At 42.0% G+C, this 19,273-nt stretch overlaps 1 long non-coding RNA gene across 2 annotated transcripts in view; it reads right to left on the bottom strand.

Moving 5' to 3' along the window:
• Positions 1-3,322: 3,322 nt before the first annotated feature.
• LOC133614169 (uncharacterized) overlaps positions 3,323-19,273 on the bottom strand; it is a 55,632-nt gene continuing 39,681 nt past the window's right edge. For both annotated transcript variants that reach the window (XR_009816536.1, XR_009816537.1), the window contains exon 3: positions 3,323-3,899. This is a non-coding gene — a long non-coding RNA (uncharacterized lncRNA). The remainder of the gene's footprint in view (positions 3,900-19,273) is intronic.

Raw genomic sequence — 19,273 nt, 5'->3', positions numbered from 1 at the left:
TTGAAATCTCCATCTCCATAGAGCAGGTCAGCAGCAGGAAGCATGAAGTGCTCTAAAACTTGCTGGTAGACGGCTGCGTTGACCCTGGATCTCAGGAAACAGAGTGGACCGACACCAGCTGGACTGCTGCTGAGTGGTCCAAAGTCATGTTTTCTGACGAAAGCAAATTTTGCATTTCCTTTGGAAATCGAGGTCCCAGAGTCTGGAGGAAGACAGGAGAGGCACAGGATCCACGTTGCCTGAAGTCTAGTGTAAAGTTTCCACCATCAGTGATGGTTTGGGGTGCCATGTCATCTGCTGGTGTCGGTCCACTCTGTTTCCTGAGATCCAGGGTCAACGCAGCCGTCTACCAGCAAGTTTTAGAGCACTTCATGCTTCCTGCTGCTGACCTGCTCTATGGAGATGGAGATTTCAAGTTCCAACAGGACTTGGCGCCTGCACACAGCGCAAAATCTACCCGTGCCTGGTTTACGGACCATGGTATTTCTGTTCTAAATTGGCCCGCCAACTCCCCTGACCTTAGCCCCATAGAAAATCTGTGGGGTATTGTGAAAAGGAAGATGCAGAATGCCAGATCCAAAAACGCAGAAGAGTTGAAGGCCACTATCAGAGCAACCTGGGCTCTCATAACACCTGAGCAGTGCCAGAAACTCATCGACTCCATGCCACGCCGCATTAACGCAGTAATTGAGGCAAAAGGAGCTCCAACCAAGTATTGAGTATTGTACATGCTCATATTTTTCATTTTCATACTTTTCAGTTGGCCAACATTTCTAAAAATCCCTTTTTTGTATTAGCCTTAAGTAATATTCTAATTTTGTGACACACGGAATTTTGGATTTTCATTTGTTGCCACTTCAAATCATCAAAATTAAATGAAATAAACATTTGAATGCATCAGTCTGTGTGCAATGAATAAATATAATGTACAAGTTACACCTTTTGAATGCAATTACTGAAATAAATCAAGTTTTTCAAAATATTCTAATTTACTGGCTTTTACCTGTATGTATATACATATACAATATATATATATATATATATATATATATATATATATATATATATATATATATATATATATATATATATATGAAATACTTGACTTGGTGAATTCTAGCTGTAAATATACTCCTCCCCTCTTAACCACGCCCCCGCCCCAACCACGCCCCTCCCCCCCTCCGGAAATTGGAGGTCTCAAAGTTGGCAAGCATGGCGCTGGAGCCTATCTCAGCTACAATCGGGCGGAAGGCGGTGTACACCCTGCGATGAGGTGGCGACTTTTAGATACGGTCAATAAATACATTTAGATAGAGTCAATAAATAATGTGAACATGTATCATAACTTGGAAATCTAAGAGAACGTGTTGTGAATGAGGATGCTTGTGGACTGGGAATTTTTTTATTTTTTTTTACACATTTTTATTTAAAAAAAACAGTTTTTCCAACGTAGTACATTTTAGACGATTTCTCTTCTTAGTTATTATTTCTCCGGCTGTAGAAAAGACCCGCTTACAGGGCACAGAGGAGGCGTCAGTGCGACACAGTTCGCGTATCGGTCACGTGACTTTCTAAAAGCGGTACGCGCACCGACAGGGTTTTGCTCTCTGAGCTCGACGCATGCGCCGATGCATCGGTGTTGCCGGACCGATCTCTACTCCATTCTCTTCCTGGCTCTTCTGAAGCTATTGTCAACTGTATACATGTAAGAATAAATACTAAACATCAAAAACAAGGTAACATGTGGTCAGTAACGTGGTCGGGCGTACTCCTACACACCTGCTAGCTCTCTGTTACGGCAGATGGTAGGTCACTATGATGCTTCTTTAGCGGCACGTCATTTATAATCGTATTTAAAACATAAATTTATGCTACGTCATAAGCGTAGACGTCATGATACTGTTTCGGCAGCTTATTGTATGCGATAAGGTGTCTTATGTGACTGTATTAAAGGCAATTCCAGCTAGGGGAATATAATCATAATTAATCCATAAGAACTAACTTTGTTTTAGCTCTCTGTGATGACTGTCAATGTGCATATAATCATGAAATATTGCTTCATCATGCATCTGGACAGTCTCCCAGGAGAAACACTAACATGTTTAAAGTTACTGTTATGGATTTTGCACAATATGGTTCTGATACGAGCCAAAATTAGAGGCTTTTTCAGCCTGTAAGTGTCATGAATCAGTATGGACTACAACCAAAATGGCGGATAGCTTGAAAAACTAAAAAATTACATTGGCAGCTGGATATGAAGTATACTTCCTGTCATAAATCATTCCCCCGCTACCCCTCCCTTAACTAGTGAGACCATGGCAGTGACATGCAGTCAGGGGAGGCAGGTGAGGCGGGGCCTCACGTGCCATCATCCATCCATCCATTCTCTACCGCTTATTCCCTTTTGGGGTCGCGGGGGGTGCTGGAGCCTATCTCAGCTACAATCGGGCAGAAGGCGGGGTACACCCTGGACAAGTCATCACCTCATCGCAGGTCAGTCTCGTGGTTCGAGACTGACCAATAAAAAGGCTTCCAATATTGTTCAGAGGAGGCCCCGCCCACAAGATTGAAATTGATTCACAACCAAAACTTTGAAAAAATAATAATTAAGAAAATACAATGCAAAGAAAATGTGTTGTTTCATGAGAAAAAAAAAGGTTTTGAATAGTCAACACAAAATAATCCAGTTCTAAACACTTCAAATAGTTGGTTTGACATTTAAAAAAATACATTTGCAAACAAAATTTTTTTTTAACCAAAGTACCAGTTTTGTTTACAAATTGAAAAATAAAAATTGCCTTTGGTTGACATTTTTTTTTTTTTTTTAAAGGTGGAGTGAGAGTTGTCTCAAAAAACGAGATCCGCCTACACAAGCCCACAAAGAGAGTGTGCTTTTCTCTGTTGTCTTTTGAAGTTTGAACCAAAAAGGTAAATGGAAAATGGAGTTTTCAAAGCGAATAATTGGAATTTAATTTGGGGCCAAAATCATGTCCAACCCGTGTCCAAAGGGGCCATTTGTGGCCCGCAGCTAATTTTTAAATATCCATCCATCCATTTTCTACCGCTTGTCCCTTACAGGGTAGCGGGGGGTGCTGGAGCCTATCTCAGCAGCTTGCGGCAATTACAAAAATAAATATATAAAAAAGTGCAATAAAAGGACAAACAGGTGAAATGTAACGAGAAAAAGTTGCAATGTTGACTCTAATAACACAAAGATGCCATGCAGGCTGTTTTTTCTTTAAAACTGTCATTGCTCAAAACATAATAATGAATCAAAATCAATGTTGCTATGAATTATTAACCAGAACTCCAATTACTTCACATCAAATATTACACTTTGAAATAAAAGTTTGCATATTTTGTGTGTTTGCCATAAAAAAAAATAAAAAAAAAAATTCTATGACAAAAAGGGCACCAAACAAACAAACAAAAACATGAAAAAAATAATAAAACCTTACAATCAACAGATCTGAAGTTGATCAAGAGATGTAAGCGCTGAAAGTTAAAAAAAAATAGAATAATGCAGGACTTATTTGTATACTTTTATGAGTGGGCACTTTTGAGTCCCTGAGAATTTTAGGGGGATTTTTTTTTTTTTAAACTGTCATTGCTCCTCAAAAAAAAAAATGAATCAAAATTATTGTTATGAATTACTGACCTATTGAAGGCTCCAAATACTTCACATTAAATATTCCAACTTGAAATTTTTTGGGGGAAAATATTGTATATGTGGAAGTCGCTTCCTAGCAGTTCCACTGAAGACACGGCACAAGAGTCCAACGTGCAGGTTTAACAAGGTTTTTAATGATAATGTTTTCTTCAATAATCGATTTCTCTCCCAGAACATGACTTTTCAGTGTTGTCCATATCCTCTCTCCCCCTCTGCTCCCGACCGCTTACTGTAAAGACAACAGATTAACAAGTATCACCTGTGAAATCTAATCACCTGCCAGCTGTGTCTCGCCGTCAGCACATGCCCCGCCCCTGCCCGCTGGTGCTCGTCTTCAGTACAGTGGACAGTGGAGGTGACTTTTCCTCCTACAGGCAGCACTGACTGCACCTCCCCCCACAGTATATTTTGTGTTTTCCATTAAAACATTTTTTTAAAACATAAAAAAACAAAAAAAAGGGTAATCGACTGATCTGAAGTTGATCTAGAGACTAAAGCATTGAAAGTTAAAAAATAATAATTTTTACACTATTATTTAAGTCCCAGAATATTTTAGTTGGATTTTTTTTTAACTCTAATTGCTCAAAAAATAATAATGACTCAAATCAATGTTGCTAAGAATTAATTACTTATTCAAGGCTCCAATTACTTCACATAAAATATTCCACTTTGAAATATTTTCAGGGGTAAAATGTTGCATATTTTGTGTTTCTGCCATAAAAAACAAGGTTTTCTTTTACAAAAAGGGCATAAAACATTAAAAAACAAAAACAAAAAAACAATGTTTTTTACATCGACAGATAGATTTGAATAGAATGTATAATTGTTTAATTTTGAAAAAATTAATAACAAATTACTTTTAAAAAAAACAAAACAATTTTATGACTGAAAACGTAAGTGTTGCCCTCAAGATTACACACACACACACATACACAGATACATATATATATATATATATATATATATATATATATATATATCATAGCGTGTGCGGAAATTTAGTGTGCAAAAGTTTGTCGGACAAACTTTGGCGTACACCTGTAAAAATGGTCTTTTGTAACGAATATAAAAGTGTATATCTCCTTGGTGAGCGCAGATGATATATCTAACAAATACTAAGCCCAAGGCTCTTCTCTTCTGGACGGACCCTTTGAGACCCCCGTTGTGTTTTTTAATGGCGGACGTTGGCAAACATTGCATGAAACACTGCATGTCAGCCCAAAGTACAAACACCACAGCAGCACAAGCGTATCTGCACACAGCAGATGGAGGCTTCTAAACGCCATGTGCTGCACTTTTCTCTTAGTTGACTGAATTTTAGAAAACAGACTTCATATTTTGTTTGGACGTGCAATATCTACATCAGGAGTGCTATAACTTTTTCCACTAAGGGCCACAGACTGACAAAATCAAAGGATGCGGCGGACATTTTGGTAATTTTCACCTTCAAAACCATTACAATATATAAATTGCCTTCAAAGAACTAGAAAATGCTAATTTGGTATACATTTTCATGTGAATCTATTTTAAAGAGCCAAAGCCTAACTGAAATGCTAACAGTTAGCATGCTGGCTGGACAGCGTAAAGAATCAAAGAAATATAAGCAAATGCTGAGGTGCATACTTGCAAAATTAGCAAAAAAACCCATTATATCATGCTAATATTGGAAAGCTAACATGTATCATTTATCAAGTAACAAAATATTTGATGCCAAGGTGTATACCTGCAAAATTAGCAAAAAAAAAGTTAACATACTAACATTAGCATGATAAGAAGTATCATTCACAATGGAACAAAATATTTGACACCTGCAAAATTTGTAAAAAAAAAAGTGTGCATGCTAATATTAGAATACTAACAGGTATCAGTTATCAAGTAACAAAATATAGTGTATACCTGCAAAATTATCACAAAAACGAAACAGAATTTTAATATTGGAATGCTAATATGTATAATTTATCAAGTAACAAAATATTTGACGCTGAGGTGTATACCTGCAAAATTAGCAAAAAAAATAAGTTAGCAGACTAACATTAGCATGCTAACAAGTATCATTCATCAAGTAACAAAATATTTGACGCTGAGGTGTATACCTGCAAAATTTGCAAAAAAAAGTTTGCTGACCGCGGGGGTCGCACACTCAAGAAACGACATCTCTCTCATCGCGCACGCACACACACACACACACACACACACACACACACACACACACACACACACACACACACACACACACACACACACACACACACACACATATATATACTTTATAAATAACGTGACTAAAATAGAAGACATTGTGTGATATTATTGGAGGACATTTAGATGTTAACTGCAGTTCTTGTATCAGAATTTTAGGACGCAAACTGATACAATCTGATACTTGTTTTTTTTGATGATATCAAACCAATGTACACTATCAATATCGGATCGGGACAACCCTAATATTAATATTTGTCAATATTTTATTTAATGCAGTTTTTACTTCCTGTGGTTTCTCTCCTATGTGGGGCAGTGAATCCCTACGCCCCAAGTTACCAAGGAAACAGTACTTTTTCTTTTTTTTCCTTTACAAATAGTCGGGGCTTTGGAGCATGAATAATTATGTCTCATGCAAAAATTACCTCAGAAAAAAGTATGCACAGATATAAATGGAAAGATTAACATTTGGTATTAGAGATAAAATGGACATAATTAATCAATCATAACCAGAATATTTCTGTAATATGATCAATGATAAATAGAATGTAGGTCAATATTGTAAGTATTTTTTATTGATACTTCTCACAGAGAGAGCTCACAAAGTGCTTCTCATGGCTAAAATACAAATAGTACGATCAAAAGAAGCATAATAATGCAACAACAAAAACATTGCAAAAAAAAGTAATACAAAATGTTATATCAAATGATAAAAAATTAAAATTTAATATTATAGGACTTCACACTTAATGTGTTTCTAACTGGATTTAAAACAAATGTCAACAGAAGGTGCAGCTCTCAACTCATAAGGGAGTGCATTCCACCATGTTTGTATGCATGTATTGGAGTTGTTGCGCGGGAATTGGATGTTCATTTCTTTACCATAAGCCGTCTCCAAAGGCATTTCAGAGAATTTGGCAGTACATCTAACCGGCCTAACAACTGCAGACCACGTGTAACCACACCAGCTCAGGACCTCCACATCCAGCAGGTGCACCTCCATGATCGTCTGAGACCAGCTGCTGCAACAATTGGTTTGCATAACCAAATAATTTCTGCACAAACGGAGAGAAACCGTCTTAGGAAAGCCCATCTGCATGCTCGTCGTTCTCATCGGGGTCTCGACCTGATTGCAGTTCTTCATCGTTACCGACTTGAGTGAGCAAATACTCGTATTTGATGGCGTCTGGCACGTTGGAGAAGTGTTCTCTTCACTGTTTAGGGCAGATGGCTGACAGCAAGTGTGGCGTCGTGTGGGAGAGCGGTTTGCTGATGTCAATGTTGTGACTCGAGTAGCCCATGGCAGGGGTGGGGTTATGGTATGGGCAGGCGTATGTTATGGACAACGAATGCAAGTGCATTTTATTGATGGCATTTTGAATGTACAGCGATACCGGAACGAGATCCTGAGGCCCATTGTTGTGCTGTTCACCCGAGACTATCACCTCATGTTGCAGCCTGACAGTGCACGGCCCTATGTTGCAAGGACTTGTACACGCTGAAAACATCCCAGTTCTTGCATGGCCTGCATACTCAGCGGACAAGTCATCATTTAGCATGTTTACTTATTTTTATTTTATTTATTATTGTTATTTATATATATATACACATACATATACTGTATGTATACACAGGACAAGATGTTAAAATCCAGAGTGCCACCTCTTACCTCCCGTGTTGAAGACTTATTGACACTGACTTATTATCTATGTTGCTGCAGGCTGGACAGACACATCATTAGGGTTTTCAAGTGGGCTCCTACTCTCATTGACGTTTCGCTGGCCCACGACGCCTCAAGTAGGTTCAGCGGTGCATTTGTTGAGGTTTTTGGGGGTGGGAAGGACATCATAGGTTGCTCGAAGTAGGAAACTTACCCTACTCGATTCCATCTCCCATATGTCCCTCCAGCTGATCTTCCATTTGTCCACCCCTTCCCACCTTGTCCACTGGCCCTGCTTAGCTTGCGCCACAGCCTTGGCATATCTATTCGACTCTTCCTGTCGACGGACCTCGGCCACAAGCTGCTTGCACCACTCAGCAGAGGATGCCTTGCTCCAGGAAGACCGTGTCGCTCCAAGTCCCAAACCGGCTTTTCCATGCTGGACTTGGCCCACGATGTCAACGTGGTGAAGAGCAGATTTTGCCTGCTGTACTGCATTCTTAGCTGACCACTTCTTCCCTGCTCTCAGATTTGGGGCAGCAGCTCGGACCACAGTATCCTTCGACTCTGTCCGGGTCATCTCGAGCCTCACTTTGGAGCATTTGAACTCCTCTGTCAGGCTAGAGAGAGGCAGTTTAAGTAATCCATGACCATACAGGCCGATGCTGCTCAGGCATCGAGAGACACCTAGCCACTTTCTTACGTAAGAGCTGATTGTTCTTTCCATTTTCTCCACTCTGGTGAGGGAGATACCATACATGGTTAGTGGCCACATGAGGCGGGGTAGTAACCCGAACTGGAGGCACCAGATTTTCAGCTTGCCAGGCAGCATAGATCTGTCAATGTTCTTCAGACCTTTGGTGACTTCTTGCCTTAGCTTGTCTGCTTGCTCAGTGTCCTTCAGATTTGAGGCATACCACCTTCCCAGGCTCTTAATTGGCTTCTCTGACACAGTTGGAATGGGTTCTTCACCAATGAGAAACCTTTGTTCTGTCAGTTTGCCTCTGATGATGGAGATGCTTCTTGATTTTGAGGCCTTGAATTTCATTCTGGCCCCAGTGATGTTCTCATGAAGCTTCCCTAGTAGGCGCCTGGTGCAGGGTGCTGTAGTTGTTATGGTTGTCATGTCATCCATGTAGGCCCTGAGAGGAGGTAGGCGGATTCCCGAACTTAGCTGTTCGCCACCCACTACCCACTTGGATGCTCGCATAATGACTTCCATTGCCATGGTGAAGGCCAACAGGGAGATGGTACACCCTGCCATTATTCCAACCTCCATATGGTGCCAAGTGGTGGTGAAGTCTGGCGTGGTAAAACAGAGCTGCAGATCTTCAAAGTATGCCTTGACAAGGTTGGTGATGGTCTTAGGTATCCTGAAGAAGTCGAAGGATGCCCAGAGGAAACTGTGTGGGACAGAACCAAATGCATTGGCAAGGTCTAGGAAGATGGTGTGGAGATCTCTCCTCTCTTTCTTCGCAGCCTGGATTTGATACCAGATTATGCTGGTGTGTTCGAGGCATCTGGAGAACCCTGGGATTCCTGCTTTTTGGACTGAGGTATCCACACGTCTGTTAGGCTGAAGAAAATCATACCCTTTACATTGAGGAGGCTGATGGGGCGGAATGGCTGATATCTGTAGATTCCTTTTCCTTGGGAATCAAGACTCCTCCGGCCCTACGCCATGCTTTGAGTATGATTCACTTCTCCCAAGCCACCCTCATTAGCCGCAACAGGAAGCGAAGTACATCAGGGGCACTCTTGTAGAGTCGATACGGAACTCCATTTGGCCCTGGGGCTGATGATGCTCTCGCCCGCTTAACTGCTTTCTCCACTTCACTCCACTTTGGGGGGCTAATGTCCATCTGGTGTTGTGGTTGTTCAATTGGTCGGATGTCCGATGGAATAGCTGTCTGCACGTTCGTCTTGTCATCCACAAACATTTCTCCCAGATGTTTCTCCAGCTCCTGCTTAGACATTTTTAGGTTTCCCCCCTTTTCTTCAGTGAAAAGTGATTTCACAAATTTAAAGGGGTCCTTGAAAAAACTTGATCTTGCACGTTCTTTCTTTTTCCGCTGTTTTCGCAGGTTTTCTGCTCGTCTTAGTGTTGTTAACCGGCTTTTGATGTTTCCCTGGAGATTGTTAATGCCTTCTTTCTCACTGTCTGAAGCCTTCCTCCACTGCTTCTTAAGGTGTCTTCTCTCCCGAATCAGGCATTCTATCTCCTGCTGCCGTCTGGACTTGCATTGTGGTGCTTACCTTTGCTGTTTTGAATCTTGCTCCATATCGTTCTGCCCCATAGTTGTGGATGATGTCTCCCATCTTGTCAAACTTTCTTTCGACTGTGCCCTTTAGTCCATGTAGGATGCTGATTAGGTCTGAGTTTATGATTGCCCATTCTTTCTTTTGGGAGGCTCCCCACCATTTCACCCGAGGTTTTCTCCCGCTGATCTTCTTTTCCACTGCAGGTTTCCTTGGCTGGATGGGCTCTGCACTGTGCATCTGTCAATGTGCTTGAGTTTCGTTCCTCAGGGAGGCTGACGTTCTGCAAGCTTTGGTGAGACTCCAGTTGCTGGACTTCATTCGACTGATTTGATTTACTTCTCAAGAAGTACTTATCAATGCGAGATCCCTGTTTTCCTTCTCTCATGCACCCTTTCTTTCCTTGATGTATTTTCAAGCCTCCGTGAAGATGTTATTTTCTTCCAACCAAAGGAACAGACCTGGAGCCTTTTCTCCAATGTTGATGATAATGCTGTGCCTGGTTCTTGTTCAGTGCTAGTCTTCCTCGTAGTCTTTTCCGTTCTTGGGTCTAAAACCATGGTATCCGTTGATGAGTCATTGTCCGCCCCCGCTCTCGCAGACTCTAGGGGTGTTCTCTCTTTAGTTGTGTCTGTAGCAATTGGTGGGTGTCTCCAAAATACTTATTGGATCCTTCCGATATGGGTAGCTATCCCATGCCTGCCCCGGTGGGGTCTATTTCCTACTGTCAGCTGTCTTTCCAGCAGTCACATGGTCTTTCCCTTGTTGTCAGCCACTCTATTCACGGCAGTCACTGGATGACTCCAGAGGGAATGTTTCCAAATACACAGGACAAGATGTTAAAATCCAGAGTGCCACCTCTTACCTCCCGTGTTGAAGACTTAAAGACACTGACTTGGTTATGATCCGCTGCCCGGATCATAGTTTGTTTATGTTTTCGAGGCACATGTGTTTTCAGCACCTTGAGTTTTGTTTGTTTCAGTTGCTTTGACGGCAGATTGCTTACACCTGCCTCTGGTTAGTGTTCTGGACGCACACCTGTTGCCCGGGCGCTAATCAGAGGGCTATTTAGTCTTTGCCCTGGCCTCACTCGGCCTGGCTTCCTAATTTTCTGTATGCAACTGATGACAACTATTTTGATTCCTGCTAGCTTTTCACGCTATGCTATTTTTGCTTGCTAGCTCCCACGCTAGTCCCTTTGTTTTTGCCTTCCGTGCTATGAGCACGTTTTTGTTTGTTCACCGTATGATTTATGTCTTAAAATAAATCATTTTCCTACCTGCAAGCTGTGTCCGAAGCCGTCTGCATCCCTGGGAGAACAACATCCGCATCACTATGCGACCCCGTCGTTTCAGTAGGAAGCCAGCAGATTACAATTCTCCCGCAACGGTTATTTAGGAGATGGATGAAGGTACGCTCATGGTGTTGCGAGCGATGGAAGCCGAGACACTTCGCTATTTGACGGAGGAGAGGTCGAATCTCATGTGGGGAGCTGGAGGCTCTCTTATCCCCATCGACTCCCTCTGGTCGGAAGACATCACCGGCACACCGTAGTACCGGGCGCGCCGGCAAAGACGGAAGCCGGCCAGAAGGTCTTTCCCTCGCCGTCAAGACGCGCCGCTCCCGCAAGCTCTTCCCCCGGACCGAAGCAAGCTACATGCAGCCCAAGCTTCCCCTTCTCAGATGTTTGGCAATCCAATTGACCACTTTGTCAAACAGTTTCCCCACTGGGCTGTCAGTCACCTGGACAGCGGCTACGATGACGTCATTCCATTGGCGCCCCCTGAGGAGGTAACCCCGCCCACTTCAGATGACGTCATAGATCAAGATTTTTTTTCCATATCTTCTGCTTCTTTCTGTCAGCCACTTCCAAATGACTTTAATTCCAAGATAAAACATTATCAGGACATTTTTGTTGAATGTAAGTCTAGTCAGTCCCAGTCACTTTCTGACTTTCAAGCTCTACCTCCAGTGACTTTGGTTCTGCCCCCAGTGACTATTGCTCCGCCCACTGCACATATATTTTTCCCCCTGTGCTCCCACCCAGTCTCAAGTGGGGGGTAAGAATAGACATTTTGGACAATTTAGAGGGGAGGATTCTGCCCTTCTCCTGACCTCCCTCCACCCACCCTTGAAGACGGTTCCAAACCGCAAGGAGCGCGTCCGGTATCCGCGTCTTGAGAGGGGGGCTAGTGCTAGGAGCTGTGCTAGTTGAGTGGCACAACTGCGCTCAGCCAAGCCGCAACCCCCAGCACGGCCACCGCCACCAGTTTTTCGGCGTGCTAAGGCGCAACCTCCGTCCCGGCCACCAGTTTTTTGGTGAACTAAGCCGCAACCCCCGTCCCGGCCACCGCCACCAGTTCTTTGGCGTGCTAAGTCGCAACCTCCTGCCCGGCCACCGCCACCAGTCCTTCGGCGTGCTAAGCCGCAAGCTCCTGCCCGGCCGCCACCACCGGTTTTTCGGCCTGCTAAGCCACAACCGCCAGCTAGGCCACCTCTAGCTGCCCCTCGGCTAGCATCTGCACCTTTTCCTGCACCTCAGCTGACACGCCAAGCTTCGCCTCCTGTACCTGCACCACGCCAAGCTCTACCACGTCAAGCTCCACCACGCCAAGTTCCACGGCAGGTTCCTGTACCGGCACCTCGGCTGGTTCTCACACCAGCACCGGCACCTCGGCTGGTTCTCATACCAGCACCGGCACCTCGGCTGGTTCTCACACCAGCACCGGCACCTCGGCTGGTTCTCACACCAGCACCGGCACCTAGACTGGTTCCCACACCATCACCGGCTCCAAGACTGGTTCCCACACCAGCACCGGCTCCAAGACTGGTTCCCACACCAGCACCAAGACTGGTTCACATACCAGCACCGGCTCCAAGACTGATTCTCACACCAGCACCGGCTCCAAGACTGATTCTCACACCAGCACCGGCTCCAAGACCAGCTCCTGTCCCTGCTCCGAGGCTAGCACGAGTCGCGGCTCCAAGGCTAGCACCAGAACCTGCACCAGGTGCCGCGTCCACGACAACTTCTCCTGCTTCCTGGCGACGACGACGTCTCTTCCTGCTTCCTCGGCGACGACGTCTCTTCCTGCTTCCACGGCGACGACTACATCTCGTGCTCCTGCTTCTACGGCGTCGTCTCTGCGACCTCGAGCTGTCCGGCTGCGCAAGCGGAAATCTGGGGCCCGCATGCAGCTCTCGAGGTCAGTGAATGTACACCAGTGGCGCAAACAGCAGCAACACCCAAGACGTTGTCGGAGAACTCTCCGGCTGCTGAACTTCTGGCACCACTCACGCCCACCTTCTCGGCGGCCACGAATGTGGCCTTTCCGTGGTCGCCCGCCTCGCCTGCGGCAGCGGCATTCCATTCGCCGCCGCCACCTGACTCTTCCCCGGTGGATTCGGGGACACTTGGCCTGGCGACCCACCACCAAATCCTCCCTCCGCCCTCCCTTGACTCTTTAACTATTTCTTGTTTTTTGGGTTCTAGTTTTTTTGGTTTCAAGGGACATCTGGAATCTGTCCTTTTATAGGGGGGTACTGTTATGATCCGCTGCCCGGATCATAGTTTGTTTATGTTTTCGAGGCACATGTGTTTTCAGCACCTTGAGTTTTGTTTGTTTCAGTTGCCATGACGGCAGATTGCTTTCACCTGCCTCTGGTTAGTGTTGGGGACGCACACCTGTTGCCCGGGCGCTAATCAGAGGGCTATTTAGTCTTTGCCCTGGCCTCACTTGGCCTGGCTTCCTAATTTGCTGTATGCAACGGATGACGACTATTTTGATTCCTGCTAGCTTTTCACGCTATGCTATTTTTGCTTGCTAGCTCCCACGCTAGTCTCTTTGTTTTTGCCTTCCGTGCTATGAGCACATTTTTGTTTGTTCACCGTATGATTTATGTCTTAAAATAAATCATTTTCCTACCTGCAAGCTGTGTCCGAAGCCGTCTGCATCCCTGGGAGAACAACATCCGCATCACCATGCGACCCCGTCGTTTCAGACTTATTATCTATGTTGCTGCAGGCATATATATATATATATATATATATATATATATATATATATATATATATATATATATATATATATATATATGACATTCACTGTAATTATTGCTTTGTTAATGGTCAATATATTGTATAATTTTGTGAAATTATTCCAATAAAGTAATGAATAAAATAAATAAATACAAATTAATAAGAGAGGCATTGTTGACAGTGTTGAGATGGAAATATTTTTTACTTGTTTGTTTTGTACGACTACTATGTATCTATTATTTTTACTTCTGTACAAACTGCATGTGTGATTTTTTTTTTTTAATTTACATTATTTATCTATTTATTTTTTCTGTACTTTAAAAAAAATTGTATTTATTATTATTTTTTATTTTTTTTTTAACAAAATTATGATATTCACTGTGATTATTGTTTATTCCTTTTTTTCTTTTAAAGGAGGCGGGGGCAATGTTAAAGGTCAATATTTTGTAAAATTGTTGCAAAAAAGTAATGAAAAAATAAATAACAAAAAAATAATAATTGGGGCATTTTGTCCACTGCTGAGATGGGATGATTTGTTTTGTTTGTTTGTTTTGTACGACTATTATTTATCTATACATTTTTTATGTACCAATATTTGTTTTGTTTTTTATTTACATTATTTATCTTTTTTTTCTGTACTTATTTTTATTTATTTTTAAAAGTCATATATTTTTAATATATGACTTTCACTGTAATTATTGTTTATTCCTTTTTTTTTTTTAAGGTGGTGCAATGTTAAAGGTCAATATTTTGTATACATTTGTGGAATTTTTGCAATAAAGTATGAACAAATGAATACTAAAGAATTAATATGGGGGGTATTTTTTCCACTGTTGAGATGGGAGTATTTTTTTGTTTGTTTGTTTTGTACGACTACAATTTATCTATAACATTTTTTTTGTACTTACTTGTGTTTGTTATGTGTGACTAATATTTGTCTATTAATTAATTTATTTGTTAATATACTTATTAATTATTGTATCTATTATTAGTATTTTTTATATATATGACATTCACTGTAATATTAATATATATATATATATATATATATATATATATATATATATATATATATATATATATATATTTAAAGGGCAATAATAAAAGTCAACATATTGTGTATTATTATGAAATTATTGCAATAAAGTAATGAAAAAATAAATGACGGGCTTTTCTTTCACTGTTGAGATGGAACAATGTTTTGTGTTTAATTATTATTTATTTTATTTATTATTTATCTATTTGCTTTTTATGTACCTATTTTGTTAGTGTTTTATTACTATTACTTATATTTATTTATATGTATGTATAATTTTATTTATATGACATTTACTGTTATTATGGTTTATTCCTCTTTTTTTTGGGAGCAATGATTTTGTGAAATTATTGCAATAAAGTAATACAACATGATAAGAGCATAGTCATACAGCCGTTTTAATAAACAACATTTGTGTTGTGTGTGTTTTACTCTTCCAGGTTTCTTTATAAAAAAGCAATGAATGAGTATTCATTATGTCAAAAAAAAACCACAGATCCACCGACTGTCGGACTGGTGAGATGCAGCACATATTCCACAGGAAACGTTACAGAACATTTATGCTGGTTAATAATGACGTTTATGTTTCAGATGTTGTTATGTTACCTCCTGTCTGTTTTCTCCAGTGTCGGTGGAAGAAGTGACGGAAAAGAGGACGGAGGAAGAAGGCAGGGCGGGCTATGAATTATGAAAGGGGCATGAACGAAAGACAGAGACAACGAGTAAGACGTGTGGGGGGAGCAAGGGGGAAGGGGGGCATGGTGATGTGCAGCATCTGCAAGTGGAGCAGAGGAAGGAGAATTGTCCTCAGCTGCACCATTGCTTTTATGAGGCCCCCTATGCAGCAGGAGCCAACAAAGCCTGGTTCTTAACATTAAGTTGCAACATATTACTTAGCTAGCTGCGCAGCGGCGTAAAGGCCGACAAATGAGCCAAGAGCAGTTTATGACTTCATGCCTCGAATTAATGTTAATACATTCATAAAATAATGCTTTATAGTCCAATTCATAAATAGAACATTTGTATGTGAAGCACAACTGTGGTTGTTAGGAAGTCAACCAGTGATGACATCATAAAGGGGCCACACATGATGTGCACCTGTTGAAGATGGCCTCAGAGCCCACTCAGAACTCTGGAAAACCAGTCTTAAATCGAATATGAGTCCGATATCAGTCAAAACAAAAAAAAGTATAGGATTGTATGTGTGTAATATCATGTGTGATACAAGCAGTCGTGCAGCGTGTTGACTTGTGTGCATATCATGTGCAATACAAGCAGTCGTGCAGCGCATTGACTTATGTGTGATATCATGTGCGATACAAGCAGTCCTGCAGCGCGTTTACCTGGGTGTGATATCATGTGCAATACAAGCGGTCCTGCAGCGTGTTTACTTGTGTGTGATATCATGGGCAATACAAGCGGTCCTACAGCATGTTGTTGACCTGGGTGTGATATCAAGTGCAATACAAGCAGTCCTGCAGTGTGTTGACTTGGGTGTGACATCATGCACGATACAAGCAGTCCAGCAGCGTGTTGATTTGTGTATGATATTATGTGCGATACAAGCAGTCCTGCAGCGTGTTGACTTGTGTGTGACATCATGTACGATACAAGCAGTCCTGCAGCGAGTTGACTTGTGTGTGATATCATGTGCGATACAAGCAGTGCTGCAGCGTGTTTACTTGGGTGTGACATCATGTGCAATACAAGCAATCCTGCTTTATTTGTGCAAAGCTCGACAGTTAACGTCTGAATGTTCTCTAATAAGCACACAAGGTTGTCTTTTGGCTTTAGGCTAACATGAGCTAGCAGCTACACAACAGCTAACCACACAATAGCACACAAACTTAACATACGTAATAATTAATTAACAAATTGCAGTGTAAAACAGCACATATGATACATTTGTCACAGTATCAAATAATCATAGTTGCATATTGCTTACACATACAAAGTCTCCAAGTAACATACGTGTCTGCATCATTTGACTTACTGTGTCATGAACTAAAATTAATGAATTATTGTGATTGCTATGTGTCGCCAAAAACAATTTTCACTCCACTTCATCTTAAAGACTGCATCAGTCCATTCCAGCTGGTTAACAATAAATAGGTTAGTGTTTTTCATAGCTACCATTGTTCTCTGACTCATTTTACTTGATCAAACCTTTTCTCACATTCCACATTACGAAATAATACAAGCATGTTGATTGATTGATTGAGACTTTTATTACTAGATTGCAGGTTTGGTTGATATCACCACTTCAGTCATCAACAATAATATAATCTGAGAAATGGACATTGAAACAGTGTGGGTCTGACTTCGTAGGATATGTACAGCGAGCAGGGATTATAGTGAGCTCAGAAAGCATAAGAACAAGTATGTGACGATCGGTCACTTAATTTCTGTTGGTTTTCCTTGTTTTTGTATTACTTCCTGTCAGTGCTCTTATTTTGTTAAATTTCCTGTTTGTTACGCGGAGCACTGTTTTCTCCCCACCTGCCATTGATTGACAGCCGGTCCACACCTGCTGCCAATCAGCATGTCTATTTATGTTTTCACTCGAGCACTCCTCAGTGCTCGATGATAAACTATTTATGTTGGAACGTTCATGCAAGACTGCTTTCATTTCTCTGTTGATGTTAATTAAAGTAATCTTACCTGCTCATCCTCCTCCTGGTTCTTGCATCTTGGGGTCACACAAACGGCAGCCATGCGAGTTCCCAACAAAGTATATACATTTGATTATTTACATTTGATTAATTACAATCCGGGGAGGTGGGATGTGGTGGGGGGAGGGTGTTAGTCTAGGGTTAGTTGCCTAGAGGTGTTCTTTTAGTGCGGTTTTGAAGGAGGGTAGAGATGCACTTTCTTTTACACCTGTTGGGAGTGCATTCCATATTGATGTGGCATAGAAGGAGAATGAGTTAAGACCTTTGTTAGATCGGAATCTGGGTTTAACATGGTTTGTGGAGCTCCTCCTGGTGTTGTGGTTATGGCGGTCATTTACGTTATGGAAGTAGTTTGACAAATACTTCGGTATCAGAGAGGTGTAGCAAATTTTATAGACTGGGCTCAATGCAAGTTGTTTTACTCTGTCCTCCATCCTGAGCCAGCCCACTTTGGAGAAGTGGGTAGGAGTGAGGTGTGATCTGGGGTGGAGGTCCTGACTAGCTTGTTCTGGGATGTTTGGAGTCTAGATTTGAGGGTTTTGGAGGTGCTGGGGTACCAGGAGGTGCATGCGTAATCGAAAAAGGGTTGAATGAGAGTTCCTGCTAGAATCTTCATGGTGCTTTTGTTGACCAGAGAGGAGATTCTGTAGAGAAATCTTGTTCGTTGGTTGACCTTTTTGATTACCTTGGTTGCCATTTTATCACAGGAAAGTTTAGCCTCTAGAATGGAACCTAGGTTGGTGACCTCATCTTTCCTGGTGATAACAATGTCACCCACTCTAATAGTGAAGTCACTGACTTTCTTAAAGTTGATTTGGGACCCAAATAGGATGGATTCCGTTTTACCTAAATGTATGGATAGCTTATTGTCAGCGAGCCAGGTGCAAATACTACAGAGTTCGGCACTGAGGATTTTTTCCACCTGTGACTTGTCCTTGCCGGATACCAGCAGGGCCGAGTCATCCGCAAACAGGAACATTTCACAGTCGCATGCTGATGACATGTTGTTTACGTATATTAGGAACAGTAAAGGCCTTAATATACTGCCCTGGGGGACTCCACAGCTTACTGAGAGGGGGGGGGACACGGTGCCGTTCACCTCTACCACCTGTTTCCTCCCCTCCAAGTAAGATTGCATCCAGCTCGATGAGGTTTTATCAAATGTATCCGATTGCTTATTCAACAGTATAGCGTGGTTAACGGTGTCAAAGGCCTTCTGAATGTCCAGCATGACCATGCCGCAGTATTTGCCGGCGTTCACTTCATGTTAGATGTGGTCGGTCAGATAGAGAAGGCATGTGTCAGTGGAGTGGTTAGTTCTGAAGCCGGATTGGAATTTGCACATGAGTTTCTTAGTGGCAAGGTATTTATCAACCTGTTCATAAACTATTTTTTCCAGTACTTTCGAAATTGAACTGAGAATAGAAACAGGTTGGTAGTTACCAGGTTCTAATTTGCTTCCTTTTTTTAAAAAGGGGAGATACTCTTGCTATCTTGAAATCTTTTGGTACTTGGCCTTGTTTAATTGAGAGGTTTATTATGTGTGTGATGATTAGGGTAATGGTGGTGGCAGAGTCCCTGAGGAATCTGGAGGGGATATTGTCAAGACTGGTGGCCTTGTTTGGGTGGAGCGTGCTCAATTTTTGGAGCACCTCGTCAGCTGAGACCATTTCTAATTTGAAATCGTTGTTGAATACTCCTAGCTTTCTGTAGTAGGCTTTAATGTGTTCTACACCAA

The sequence above is a fragment of the Nerophis lumbriciformis genome, linkage group LG01 (assembly GCF_033978685.3).
Source record: "Nerophis lumbriciformis linkage group LG01, RoL_Nlum_v2.1, whole genome shotgun sequence".
In the NCBI taxonomy this organism is placed as follows: Eukaryota; Metazoa; Chordata; class Actinopteri; order Syngnathiformes; family Syngnathidae; genus Nerophis; species Nerophis lumbriciformis.
The sequence above is the reverse complement of the archived record's forward strand: the minus strand, read 5'-3'. Positions and strand labels throughout refer to the sequence as shown.